This window comes from Aptenodytes forsteri, unplaced genomic scaffold (assembly GCF_000699145.1).
Source record: "Aptenodytes forsteri isolate BGI_AS27 unplaced genomic scaffold, ASM69914v1 Scaffold51, whole genome shotgun sequence".
Classification (NCBI taxonomy): Eukaryota; Metazoa; Chordata; class Aves; order Sphenisciformes; family Spheniscidae; genus Aptenodytes; species Aptenodytes forsteri.
In genome coordinates, this window is record NW_008795495.1 from 3,535,658 (window position 1) to 3,550,626 (window position 14,969).

Genomic DNA, 14,969 nt, shown 5'->3' on the forward strand with positions numbered 1-14,969 from the left:
TGCCTTGTCGAAACCGCAGCCCCAGCATCTGCGAGCTGTTTGCTGAGCTCTCTGAAATCGGGGAGGGCTCAGGCGTCCGCCTGCCAGTCCCGGGCATGGCAGCGGGGGCCAGGCAGCAGGCCGCTCTCTGCATGCTTCCGTTTCTGTACCCCCCTCTAGGTTAAAGCGATGAAAACATTGCAGCCCAGTGCCGCTCCCCAGCAACGCTGCTAAACGCCAGTTCACTAATGCAACTGGAGGGCTGACACGAAAACCCCACCTCCAGAGGTTTTTGCACCGTCTGGATGCTCCTCCCCGGCTTACTCAGGTTAGCCGAGTGCCCCGCACGCTGAGTAAGGGACGAGGGGCAGAGTTGCTCTTTCAGCTGAAAAACCGTGGGCGGCTGTGCTTGGGTGCTGGGGATCCCAGGTGGAGTCCTTGCCGATGACTCACTGTGTGTGTGGACATCTGCTCGGGGAGCTGCTGTGCTCTCCGTCGAGAAGTCCTGGAGCTGGATTACCATACTGAGGTTTTTCAGCTCCAGACAGTGTATTTAGAAACAGAATTTTCTGCTGGGAAGAGTTAAATTGCCAGCTTTATACAGTTATATAATATTTGCTGGGTTTTGTGTGTTGGGTTTTTTTTTCCCCTTTAAGACTTGTCATGACTGACCAAAAATAAAGCAGAAGGGAGCAGAAAAATATCTGGGCTGAACTGCACTTATGAACTGGATTCTCCACTCCCATGAGAGAGGTTTTGATTTGGTAAGCTATTTAACATGGGATTCGAGAGAAAAAGAAAAGACTATAGGCGATTAAACAGTACTTTTTTAAAAAGCTAAAAGTCAGCAAAAAGAAGACTTAAGCTGAATAGCATAAATTAATTTCTTTAGGAATTGTGCTACTGTAAAAGCAATAAGCAGTTTAGTCTAAGAGTGGGCTATAAACCCTTTGAAAGAATTGTGTTACGTACGTGCAGTCATATATTAAAGTGAAGTCCTGGCACTTGGAAGAGTGGCGTTGCTTTCCTGTGTGCTTTTATTGTATTTTGTGACGTAGTGTATCATGTCATTTACATTACCTAACATGGAAGGGACCCCAAAATACTAATTCTCTTAAGAGATTGCTGTTTATTTAAGTACATGATCCCAGGCATTTATGGAGGGTGATAACGAGTAATCCTCGCTGTCTAATTTCCTAAGTAAATGATTTTAGGAATCATTTTTATTCAAAAAAACCTACTCTCAACTGGCTTTCTGGTTGCATTTAGCAATGTATCCCTATTGTACTTAGCAAGGTTGCTATCATACAAAATGAATGAAAGATGACAAAAGGCAAAGATTGAAGAAGAGCACTGGGAATTTTAAAAGACTTTCACTTCTGCACTGCCATTTCTCTCTTTCACTGTATTCTCTCCAACAGCTTAAACAACTGCTGTAGATGAACCAAGTTGTGCAGGTGGAGCGGGTGTTTAGTAAGGCACGCTGCTTTAGTAAGTCACCCGTAAAGCAAAATGATCTTTGATGTTTGAATAAATGCAGTTGTTCTTACTATTTTCTTGGTCAACAACATTACCTGAAGTGTAGCTTTGAGTATCCACCTAAGAGCTAAGCACATTTGAAAAAAACACCGAGTAAGTATTCAGTCAGTATTCATGAAGCGGGGTAGTCTTCCTTTGTGAGAACAGGTACTTGTTAAAAGCACCTCTTTTTGTCAAGCAAATCATGATGTGCCATGCCTGTAATTTTTTTCTGTGACACTTTGTAAAAAGGGGATATTACCGTAGGGGGAATTAGGAATACGTGTGGGTGTGGTGGGGAGGGGGGAGTACTGTCTGGAGAAGAATTTCAAGAAGTTTCAGAGAAACTCAGAGAAGGTCCAGCCAGGATGCTGATGGGATCTTAAGAGAATCAGAAGTGAGAAAGAATCTAGAAGCCTTACCAGAGACCTACTGGTTATCCCCAACATTTCAAAATGGGTTTTTAAGTCTGAGAAATAAGTACAAAAATGAATTATCCATACTCTGTGGTTCCCAAGGTATTTGAGAGTGTCTTTAATGTTTCCACTCTAAAAGGGGGTTAGTTCTTTTCTCTGTACACTGCATTTCAAAGGCAGCCCCCAGAGTGAAGTTCAGCTTTGGCTTCAAGCACAGAAATTTAGCTATGAGAATGTGAGCGAGGTATCTTAACTTTCCGTTGCAGACAGTGGGGGTGGGATTCAGGCTCCTCCACAGGAGCCATTTGAACCTTGTGCTTTAATACATTGAAAGGGGGCCTTCGGATACAGCACAATGTGACTTCTGGACAGACAACTGGAGGCCAGGCAGGATTAGCCAGGACAACTCAAATGGCACGAGATGCCATATTTAGGCAACTGACGTTAACCCAATACATTCAAAGGAGTTTGCACCTTAAAGTAGATACTTCCATTTGGTCAGCTGAATAAGTCTGCATGCTCCACTGGCTGCACTGACAAGACCTGTAGTGACCATGACAGTGACTTAGACACCTAGCTCACAGGAAGGTGTCTGTGCTTAGGATCTTAAATTCAAGTGCTATCCCAGCCTATCCCTGCAGGCTTAATTGACTTAGCATTGTTGACCAGCATTGTTTGAGACAGCCATACGGCACTGTCAGTTATCACATAGGACCTAAGGCAGACCCACATCTTTTGGAGTGGCAGCCAGTCCATGCATTCAGTTTGTCTGTGAAAACTCACCTCTGAAAACTCAATTCTTCAAACATTTTCTGAGAAAATACCTCTTTTTTTAAGTTTCCTTTTTTCCGCCCACAAACAAGTTTTATATACAGCCTCAATCTTTTCTAGAAACTCAGGGCTGTCTAAGCCTAAGTATGAATGAAATAAAATGAGACCTTTTTTTTCCAGAATCTTTGTTGCTATAGAAAGCAGACACTTGTTAAACGGGAAAAAAAGGTGGGGAAGGGAACCTGGATGCCATTTAAGAAACTGAAAAGTGCGAGTGGCTGAAAACTCGCTGTTCTGTGAAGTTAAAGGTTGATCAAAACCTTCACAAGACAGCGGGCTGAAAGCATTAAACTTGAGTGGTTTCATTCAGGAAAGGACTGGAAGTGAAGAAGGGTAAAGGAAAACCAGTGTAATACATTGGAGAGTAACAGTAAAACCAAACAAGTATACAAACATTGGGAAGAAGTCCAGGAAAAAATAAGAAGCAAATCACACTTTTCTAAGACGGCAACACAAAGAAAGAAAATCTGATACACATTGGACACATCTCTCGGGGATTATTCACTATTGAGCTTAACATGCATTTGGAGAGAAGGGTGGGAGAAGACCCATCCCTAGTGGCAGACATCCCCTACCACTTCTTTTCTTTATGACAGTTCTTTATTCTGTTCCCTCAGAGAAACATTCTCACAGTTAGCTCCAGAATTTCTCTTATTCTTCCATCTTTTTTCCTCTGAAAATGAAGACTTCCTCTGCCTTCAGAGGACTTTTTTTATGTGACAGAAAGTCAGGTCATCTTTTTATTCTTTTCAATATTTTATGAGAAGCTTGGCAGGCTTTAGAGATTCTTCAGGTTTTAGGACTGAGAGAGAAGCGACTCAACCTTACGCTCTTGTGCCAAGAGAGAATGCACTTTTTCTGGTGAAATGTTTAAGCCAGCCACTTGAACATTCTCCAACCTTTTCACCTTTTCACTTCAATATCAACTTGAAGTCACAGCTGCTATAGATACCATCATGGGGCTGAAGCCAATAAAAGAGTTAAACTATCTACAGCAGGAGTTAAGTGGAATTGTATTGCCTGAGCCTGGACTGGTGATCCAAAAGCCACCTGTTCATCTGCTGCCTAGCTTGATTAGATGCCTTCCTGTAGGACTGTGAAGTTCTGGAGACGCTTACAGCCAAATTAAACAACTCAATACCTTTCTTTTGTCTAAAATAAGGGGAAAGTTGGGAAGGCAGGCTATGCTCCATCTACAAACGCTTGAGGGACCCAATCTGTTAGATTTTTTTGGAGCATGCCTAATGGATTGGGTCTCACAGAAATGCAATGGATGCTTTTGCCTGAAACACAGCTGAAGAGGAGGCAGCAGTGCTTCCGTGCCAAATACACATACACGCATGCACGCACACCAGATACAACACCAAATGTTCAGGGCACTCTCACCCCCAGAAACGGGATGTAATACTGTTCTCAGCCTGAAAAATTCAATGGACATTGACTACCTTTCACTTATTTAATATTAGCGTTCTGCTAGAAGCAAGGACTGAAGCCTACAAATGCCACTTTCCTGCTGATCAGCTAGCCCCTGGATTACAATGTCATGATCTATCAATGTTCTCCTTCCTTTGCTGTACAGAGGGACAGAAAGTCCACCCATCCTATTTAGTTATGTGGCTGATTATTAGGGCCCTTATTTGTCAGGTGGGAGATGTGAGCTGATCCGTTTGCTGGGAGGACATGGAACCTGTGTCTTCCAATTGAGGTGTGGACACCACACGTTATGTTAAAAGTGGGTGTTGGCACCACTCCTGATTGCAATTTAACAACAACAACAGCAAAAAAGCATGAGTTCTGCTATGTTTGTTCAAGAAAGAGCCAGGATGCTGTGTCTTCAAAAGACAGGAACTTTTCTATAGTCCTGACTAACCTAAGTTCTACATAGGGATGGATGTAAGGTAAGCTCATGTTGTCAGTATTTCTTACTCCCTGGCTCTCAATAGCTCCTCATTCAGTGTGCCGACTGTTTGAGATCATTGTTGAGAGGTTCTTACAAATTTCTGCCTGGGGAGTAGCTGCTTAACATAGGTTTTGAGGGCAAAAGCATGGACATGCTGCATCGAAGTACGAAGTGGCCAAACCACGTTGTATCTATTCCCTCTTAAACTGTTTTTGTTAGAAATGTTGCCCTAGCTTTTGCTCTTCCAGCACATACTTCTCTCTTTCAAATCAATGAGAGAAGGTATTGCTTTGATCAGGCTTGATCCTTTCATAGATGTCCAGTCATCTTTCATTGCCATGTGACTTTGTGATAAGCTTTAATCGTATTACAAGGTAGTCAGCTGTTTGGTTACTGGTCCTACTTGGGTGGGCTGGGCATGTCATGTGCATCCATCTGAATAAGAAATTATCAAGGGATAACAATCCTCCAGTGTTAGCCCTAGATCAATCCAAGCTGGAGGTAAAACATCGTGAGGGGCACAGACCAACCTTGTAATCGTAATGTTTGCAGAGGGACAGAAAACAGAAGAAAAATATTTATCAATTGTCCACTGTTTACCTAAGTAATCACTTTAGCTGATACTGCTTTTGGAATTAGTAATTACCTGTAAAATTATAGTATCTTTTCAACTGGTTAACTGTTGTTTTCTCTCTCTGAAGAATTTATCTTTCTGAAAATTTTCTACTGCATGTTCTGAAATGGCATTTTCTCCTTTATTGTTCTAGAAGTTTGAATCTGAACTTAGCCAGACAGATCATCCCTCTGCATTTCAAATCCAACACCCCAGGGGCTTTATGTTTTCCCAGTGTCCATCTGCTGACAGGATGTTTGGGTTTGTATATTAGGGCATGTGGAGAAACAAATTAGCAGGTAAGAAATTATCATTCTTCAGACTCCTTTCTTTTTTTTTCCCTTCCCCCCCCCCAGTTAAGTGGCAGCACATGGCTTGTAGCAGCTCTCCCATGTGGCCAGTTCAAAAGCTAAGTAATAGTTCTGATACTAATCTGGCAAAAGGATTCCGATGGGTGGGTGTGAGAATAACATCTGCCTTTCAAATCTTATGCTTGCCAACATAGGCATGTGAGGATTTTTGTTGTTCCAAGAACCTCTGAAGCATAGAGAAGGTAAAGGTCCTATGAATTGGAACCACCTGCTTGAACTAATGTTTTGGCAAGCTCCTGTTTTCCTGGAGCTGATTCAGAGTATTCTGGGCTATGTGGAATGGGAAAAATCCAAAAAAATTACTTACCGCCCCATAAATATTTTCTATACTATTGTGTTCAGACGGGAAGAGTGTAGGGAACAAACCTAGTAAGTGTGAAGCACGTGCTGTGTCTGTATGACCACTCCTTTTACTGCGTAGTCTATTGTATTCCCATCTGACACAATAAATACAGAGCTTAGAGATCTAGGGGCAAGCAGCTTTCAAACCTGATGCTGCAAATAGCAGAGTGGATTCATTCGCTGTTTTCTCGAACCCTCTATGTCACAGTGTTACAGGTCTCAATGTTTGTTTTGGAGTAGCTGGACTGAGCAATGCTGAAAGTTTCTGAGAGTCCCTATTGTACTTAGATTTGTGTATACAGCCTGTATGTCCCTCACACCATACCACTTTAGTGTGAAGGGCTTCTTTTTAAACCAAAGACTTGTTGTGACCCTTGTAAAATAGCCCTGCTGAAGGCTTGCTTGTTTATCCTTCAAAGGAAAGACAACAACGGGATGTCCACAAATATTTGTGAATTCATGTTAAAAATGGCAAACATGTGAAAAAAGTACATTTTCTATACATTTTGTCTTTTCGAGCCAGATCAAAAAAATTAAATAACTACCAGTCACAAAATCAGGAAGGAGTTACACCTTATTGCTTGGATAATTAAAAATTGAACCATTTAGGTTTTTATAACCATGGAGCTAAAATTTGCTGTAAGGTTTGTAAAACAAACCAAAGGTCTCCTTGATCTGTGGACACTCATAACCCTTTTGAGCTCTAACACGCCTGTAAATGCTTAATTTATGCAAAGTGAAATGTTGAACAGAGAGAACTAGAAAGTCTCAGCCAGAATGCCATCGAGTAGACCAGTCAGGATATTTCCCAGGAGGTTCAGATGGCTGCTCTGAATCAGGCATGAAAGGTGTTAACATCCATATCTCTATAGCTCTTAGACTGGGTATGAGGTATAAGGGTGTCATTACCTTCTGAATTTTGTAAATTATGCATACAGTCTCGGTCAGGATCTTTCTACTCAGCTTTTCTTAGTTGGTCAGATTCTTGCTGAGCTGCTCCACCAGCTATAGAGGAAGCGCAGCTGAAATAGGTTTCTAACTTATGTGTCCAAATACCTAAAGCTATGTCATACGAATTCAAGCTTTTGCGGATATCGCACTTCCTTTTGTTAGAAATGCCTGTGATTAGAGTGGTAACTCAAGCTCAACCAAAAAGTTTAATGTGACCCCAAAGTGTTTCTTTTTTAATTATGCAATTACTGTGGATTTTTTTTAAAAGGCTTACTTTAATCTCAACTCGCATGTGCTTTTCAACTTCCTGAGTCTGAATAGACTCCAGCACTGACTTTTTCCTTTGTCCCTTCTGGTGTATTTGCTGGATTCAGACTGTATGTTACTCCTTCATTAAAGTGGATACTTACGATCTATCTCTCCTTGGCATTAGCACCAGTACTGACGCTTTATAGTGCCTCAAGCATTTAATCACATCCTTTCTCTGAACTTTAATCTGGTGGGCATAATTTACCTCTCCAGGGAAAAGTGAAGTACATAAAGCAATTTTTAAAAACATTGAGAGCCTATTTGCCCTTAATTAGAAAGCACAAGGGATATATGGACTCAGACAAAACATAAGATTCATGTATGCCATTTTGACTTAATTTTGTTATCACTCTTGGGCATTCTTTGGGGGATTTGATCAACATCCTCCAGTGTATGCTAAATTTCTGTCAATGAGATGCCTACCTACCTACATCATGGAGTAACTCTGTACATCCGCTGGTAGTTTGGGTCCTTTACCATTCACGCAGCATGTTCATTCATTCACGCAGTAACATTACCAGACATCCTTTTTCTTATAGGCACTAATTCTCTTTGTCAAATGACCAGGCATAACATTTTCTTATCAGGTGATTCAAGTCTATCACCTGTTTGTAAATTGCCAATCTCTTCAAGTTCAGACTGGAAAAACTGGTGTTTGCCTGGATGATAGTGAACTTTTTCTGTGCTGATAGGATAATCACGGTTTAGCAGCTGTTGATTGTTAGCCTTGTGTTAGAATGTTTCTTGTCCAGCTCTCTGGGCAAAAGATAGCAGGGATTCTAAACACAATCCGCATTCAAATAATTTGTACTCTGACATAGCATTCTTAATGCTATATATAGAGGGATTCTCAAATGGTCTCACCTGGGGGTGTTTTTTAGAGCTGCTGAGACTTGGCAGTTCTCATGGTTTTGAGTTCATGGTACGGTATCCCAGCCTGAAAAGCAGAACAATATTTTTCTAGATGTCAGTGTGCGAAAGGCCACAACAAAGGTCACCTCAACCATTTAACCCACCACAGCACTCATCATTGTGGTATTTTAAGTGCTTAAGTAATTACATGGTTACTAAGATACCTTGGATTACTTTAGAGGTTTGCTGAAATTAACTGGTTCCATCAGTGCAGAGATCAAGTTGCTGAAGTTCTTAATCCAAGTGCAGATGCTTCTTGCATTGTGTGCTGTGTATTATTTTCATAAAACCATTTCCTTAACCAAGAAAAAAAATACGTATGCAGGTGTTGCTGGAATCGATGTTGCTGGCCTTTTCCAGTTCATAACCACTTTTTGCAATATTGTAAAACAAACCATGAAAGTGTGCGTTTATTTGTCTTACAGACTGAAGTATTCTCAAGAACTATGCCCACCCAATATACTTACTTGCTACAACCCATATACGTTGCCTCTTTGAGGAAGGGACTGTTTCTTTTCTTGTTCTGTAGAAAGCTATTACTTGCAATGGGAAAGGGGTGCAATACTCATGGCAGAAGTCATAAGGACTAGAGCAGGCTTCCAGAAGGATTAGAGATGACAGTGTTTTAGGGGTGGAAATGAGCAGATTTACAGATAAAAGAATTAATGTAAGAACATACAAATGTTGTGCTGGGTTAGACCAGAAACCTGAATTGTCCAATATCTTGTCTCCAGCAGTGGTCAGTACCAGATGTCTTGGGGAAAGTAAAAGAGATGGCAAACTCATGGTAGGAATCTTTAAATAATACTTTGTTAATGATGTCCAGCATATCTCGGAGCAGGGAATTCCTGAACCAGAAGTCGTGTCTCAATACTTAATGGGCCTCAGTGGATTTTTCTTCCACGAACTACTTTTTAACTCAACTTCTGGGCTTGTCATCTGGGCTCTCATCAGAGCCAATGGTAAGATGAAAATATTTCTATGACATGATTCACCGAATTTATTTTCTCACTTAAGGATGAGAAAATAGCTATCTAAGAAGCACTGGTTTCTTTTTAGCAGAAAGAAGTGTAGGTGGTTAGCTCAGATATGATGCTCTACGTGAAGTTAAGAAATGAATGATTCCCATTCTAGCCATGAGATTCAGATCACAGATCCTAGAATGGTACGTTTTCATGTGAACTATTCTTTGGTTCAGTCACCTAAAGATAGGCATTTACAGTCATTTGAGATGACCTCTCTGGCCTCTAATATCTTTTCCAGAAATGTGTGGGTTTTCTCCCATAGGTCCAATGCCATACTTGCCAGCCTGTGAGGATGCCTCAGATACTCCAGTACATCTCAGAAGGCACTAGATGCCTGTGCTTAAGAGGCTGAATAGAGCCCAAGGTATCTAAGCTCTAACTGAGGAAGACGAAGTGTATTCAGTGCAGTGAGTGAAGCCTAAAGGTGATGTGTAGAGCTTGGTTCAGCTGGCTCAAACACTGTTGAGTGCTGAGATGCACTAGGGTGCCTGAGACGTTCTCATGGAGCTGGCAGGTGTGACACAGGACCTGCTAGAGATGGCAACTCTTTTGAATGGCAGTTGGAGGCCAGGCAGAGTAACATAAGACATTTCGAATGACAGGAGACACCAGGCCAGGAGACTGAACGGAGCCTCCAGTACCATGACATCTGAAGTGCTCCCCAAGTTTCATTGTAGGGGCTTATGCCCAGTTGCCTAAACATAGGCGACTAGAGCTAATTGAAATTGTTTGGGTTATCATCTGAGCCATCCATGTGGGAGTGGTATATATGAGATAGATAGGACCTGGAGGAGACCCCTGCTCCTTCTGGTCCAGCAGCTGGAGGCTAGGTGAGTATTCAAGTGATGCTAAATGTCCATGTGGGGAACAGACCTTTAAGTGAGAGAAATGAGGCTAAAGTTGCAGAAGGGAGGGATTAAAAATGAGGACTGCTTTAAGAAATTAAACATTTGAGAAAGTTTTTTTTCCACTAAAAGAAAAATGTGCAAATTTAAGTAGTCTTGGATAAAGGAGTCTTGGGTATGTTCAGCGGAGAATAGTGAGATAAGGAAATACTGTTCTGTATTCTATATTTGTACAATGCAAGGTTGTATTTTTATTGGGACTGCAACATAAATAATAATCATCATAAAGCTGCACTTCTATTTTGAAAAAAAAAAAGGAAAGGAGAGATTTTTTTAAGAAGCTGACAATAAAGATCAATCAAATATAGTTGCAACCAACTTTAAAGATCAAAAGGTAACTGATTACAGGAGGAAATACAGATATTAAAATGTGAAATGTGGAGGAATCCATACGAGAAAAATACGGTTACAAAGAAGAAGGGAGGAAGAATGCTGTGAAGTTGGAAAAGGTTCATAAGGAAACAGATATCCCATATTATGATTTATCCACATAGGCAGGCTTGGAAGAGTGAAGTTCAGTGTTGAAGTTTGCCATGCTGTCATGAAGAATGAAGAGGGTGAAAAAAGCAACAGAAGAAGAAAGACTGGTCTCAACATAGAAGAGGAAGGCTTCAATGCTGCAGGCAGGATGAACCTATTTAAAGAACTTTATAGAATTTCTGAGAGAAAGCTTCCCCCTCACCCCAACACTTTACAGGTAAATTAAACACCAGTCTTTCATTTTTAAAGAAGGATTTTAGGGAGGATTTGGGAATGGACAGGTAAATCACTACAGTTTCATATAATTCATTTAATGCATTTCTTTCCATTTTCTATTTACTACAGTTTTCCATTGCTGAAATTCAGAAACATTGTTAAAATGTACTTGCTTCACCTATTAAATGTTGGAACTATGTTAGCACGTTAGACAGTAAGTGAAAACAATGAGGAAATTTTACTTAAGAGTTAATTTGTTAGCTGGAACATCTTCTTAAAATTTGAGTGTATACATAATCATCTACATTACTTTCACAGTGTTTGTTTAATATCTAAGGATCCCCATAGATAATGATCTTGGAACCCATATTCATGAAAGCTGTAGAAAAATGTTGAAAAGACCCTAAAATTTTAATACAAAACTGAAATTTTGTATTTTAAACAAGAAAGAAAAGACCTTTACTAAATCATACTATGATAAACATGCATAGAAATTTCCACGAAAATCAAATGTAACTTACAGTTTGTTTTGCTGTAAAAAAAAAATCTGATGAAGAAGAAGAAAGAAATATATTGCTACATTTTAACTCAGAATTTCCCCACATCTTTCTTTAGTACCCACAAAAACGATGTAGCAGAAACCACACACACGCATGCAGAGGGTGATGTTTTAACACCTGGGATTGTCAGAAAAAATATCCTGCCATTTCCAATCAAATTTAGTCTGTATATTATGGTGAAATTCTGTAAGAAAAAACAAAGAAGCTGTCATCACATCTAATGGCTTGCTTACATTCAGAATCCCCTCTGGAATAATAATTACATCAGCGTATCTGTACCGACATATCTCTGCTTTGTCTGCTCCCACTGTTGTGCCTGCGCTGTTAGATGTTACCTATGATTTATGCCAGGCATCTGTACCGCTCTGTGCTGCATTGGTGGCTGCACATTTCCATACGGACGGATATCCCGTGATTTCTGTCACTGCTTCCGGGCCCTGCTGAATTCCAGGCCATTTTCATATTAGATTGCGAGGTACGTTCAGGAGGCCAGGGGAATTGTGGGGATGGGAATCAATTGCTTGTAACTGAGTTCTGCTGTATCTCACGACTCACTTGGCTGATCAAACAGTGTGCCCACAATTTATGTATACCCAAACACATACCCCTGGGTGAATTTTCCCCACAAGCTTTGTGTGCAGATAGGAGTATCATAACCGTGTACCTGAAGACATCTTAGCTATTAATAGAAGTCTTTCAGGCTCTTACAAAGTTCATTGAGTTTTAGGAAGTTGTAAGGCAAGCTCCCTCATTAGGAGTGGGAAAACCAATGGAATCAGTAATTTCCGTCGTACTGAAATTACATCTGTATCTGCTTGAAGATCTTGCATTTTTTTAATGCATTAAACAACTTAATGAAAAATGTAGACTAGCTTTGGGCTAGTAATGGCATTCATCCATAATAATAAACAACTATTATTTTTATTGCTCCTGATATTTATTTTTTTCTGTGGTATTACCTAGAAATCTTTCTTTCTAATGTGTTTGAATGACTCTCTCGCTATTTATTTTTTTCAGTGGTATTACCTAGAAATCTTTCTAATGTGTTTGAATGACTCTCTCGTTCCTTATGTCACCTTACTATTACAATATAGATATTGTACTGTACTCACCATTTTACCATTATGCTATTCTCCTGTTTTGAGAATGCAAATTCCAAGAACCAGGGAGAGAACAACACTGCAAAGGATTACAGTCACCACAGAAACGGGGTGTTTTGTGTCCTTTAGCTAAATAAACTGGCCTTGAGAAAGCCACACTCATACGTTCCTGATTTTATTTCTGGTGGGAGGATGGAGGTCAGCATTTCTAACACTTCAGGGACTCATAAAAACTATCAAGGCAGTGGGCATGTGAGGAATCAGCTAGAAATTGTTCCTGGCATATCTTACGTTTTTCTCCATGATAGCAGTGTATCAAAACAAGTCATCTGTGCTATACCAGCAGTCGTACGTAACTTGATAACAGGCCTCTAGTCAGACAACATCATCTGGTAAAATTTGTCTTCGGCCACAGATGCCGCAGAGGGAATGTTTTATATCGACAGCTTCAGCAAGAGCAATGAAGCAGCGACACTGTATAGTCCGAGCATTGTATGTTACATTTCCTTTGATTTGGCCTTCGCATCTCTTAGTCTGTAATTGCTTTCTGCTTTTGGTTTGGTGATGATCCAGGTTACATAAAGACTGTTTGACTGGAAAGATTTGGATCACCTCCCAGTGGCTGAAAGGTAATCTATGTGAAATGACAGGAAACAATTTTCCCCCCCCCCCAACTTCTTCAGCAAACCAAGTAAACTTCTTGCTTCATTGGTTTCCATCCTCCTTGTGCCTGTCAGTCACAATTGATTCAGAGTGACTAATCATAGTGATGAGATGGCTTCCTAGTGCCTTTGTGGCTCTTGGCAATTAAACATTTGCCACCGTGCTGTGAAAACTTTTACCAGATTCGCTGTGGAACTTTCTTTTGTAGCTGGAAAGGACATTTTAATACATCTGCAGTTTTGTCTGCTTCATTTACTGCAGTGTTCGCTGTAACAGGTCACCACTGCAAAGCACATTTCCCAGGCAAGGAAGCTGTTTTCTAACCTCTGCTACAATATCTAACACAGCTTCTCTTTTTCCACCGGTTGCGAGCAGGACAATACTTTGCCCTCAGCTTCTATGCCTAATCCCATAGACTTCAGTAGACATTTTGGATGCATGGTACTATAAGCAGACATGTCTCCTGTTGATAGATTAACAGTTTCAAATCCAGCAATCCCTAATCGCTTTTCCAGACAGCAGCGCTTATCCAAAGAAAAAATCCAGCTACACAGAGTAATCTATGAAGCAATCAGTGATACTGTTTCATAATAAATCCATTTGCGAGCAGTTTGCTCCTGGTTCACTAGTGCCGTGAATTCCACGTTAACATGTTTGTCCTTGTGGTATTGTCATTGTTTATGTCAAATCGATGGGTCTGAACGCCCATTTTGCGTACCCCTTTAACTACTGTATTCAAATGGAACTCCGTGTTACGTGAGCATTTACGTATTTCTGTTGCAAAAGTGCTGTTGAAAAGCTAATTGAACTATCTGTGCAGCTTGAAGGTGTGTAGCACTGCAGACAGACTATAGAGGGGGGAAGCTCTAGGTTTGATGGAGCTTTTCAGCAGATGTAACAGTAATGTCACTTCTACTCTTCAAATGCACTTCACAATCCTCTGCCAAACATTGCAGCAAACTCATAGAGTAGAATCATAGAATAGTTTGGGTTGGAAGGGACCTCTAAAGGTCATCTAGTCCAACCCCCCTGCCGTGGGCAGGGACATCTTCAACTAGATCAGGTTGCTCAACTGCATGAAAAGTTGAGAGTTTATGTCATAGCAAAATAAGGCCAATCGCAGAGCTTGTTCCAGTTTATATTTCCATTTGTTCTTCAAACTGGATTTACTGAATACAAATACCAAAGTGGTGTTATTTTGATTTTGCAAGAGGGCCATCACTGTTCTGCTGTGACCTAATGCAGAAATACTGCCTCACGTTTCTCTGCACTATTTCTTCTCTTAACGATGGCTTAGTCCATGGGGGGAGTGGGGGGAATAGTAAGTTCTCTCTCCAGCTGGTGCTGGCTTCGTTGGCTTTCATTGAAGTATGTGAAAAGTGGTTACAGTTAGGAAAATGTTCATGTTGATTATTATGAGATAATTTAAAGTAGTCTTCATGTTTACAAGTTCTCTTTCATCTTACACACTCAGGTTATGACTGAATCCCTTCTCACCTTCATTTACTTGACCCTTTATAAAATCGGCTTCAAAAAATCCCTGTCTCTATAGAAGCACTGTGGAAATTAATTAATAGTGTGAAACACTCAGGATCTATGGCAATGAGCATCATAAAACCAAGAAATAAAGTTTTATGGGAATTACTGGTTTGTGGGAAGAAAAAAATAAAATTGGAAGTTAGCTTCACCCCACTGCTATTTAGAAAAAAATGAAATAATTTTGATCTTTTGGTGAAACAAATTTTTGGAAAAAATTTTTAAGCTTAAAGTGTTCTTTCTGTCATAAAAATCAAATTTTGGAGATGGATTTAATTTATAAGTATATTTATAGAAGAGTACATTTTGTCTTTAATGACAAAAGACAATATGTTCCAATTT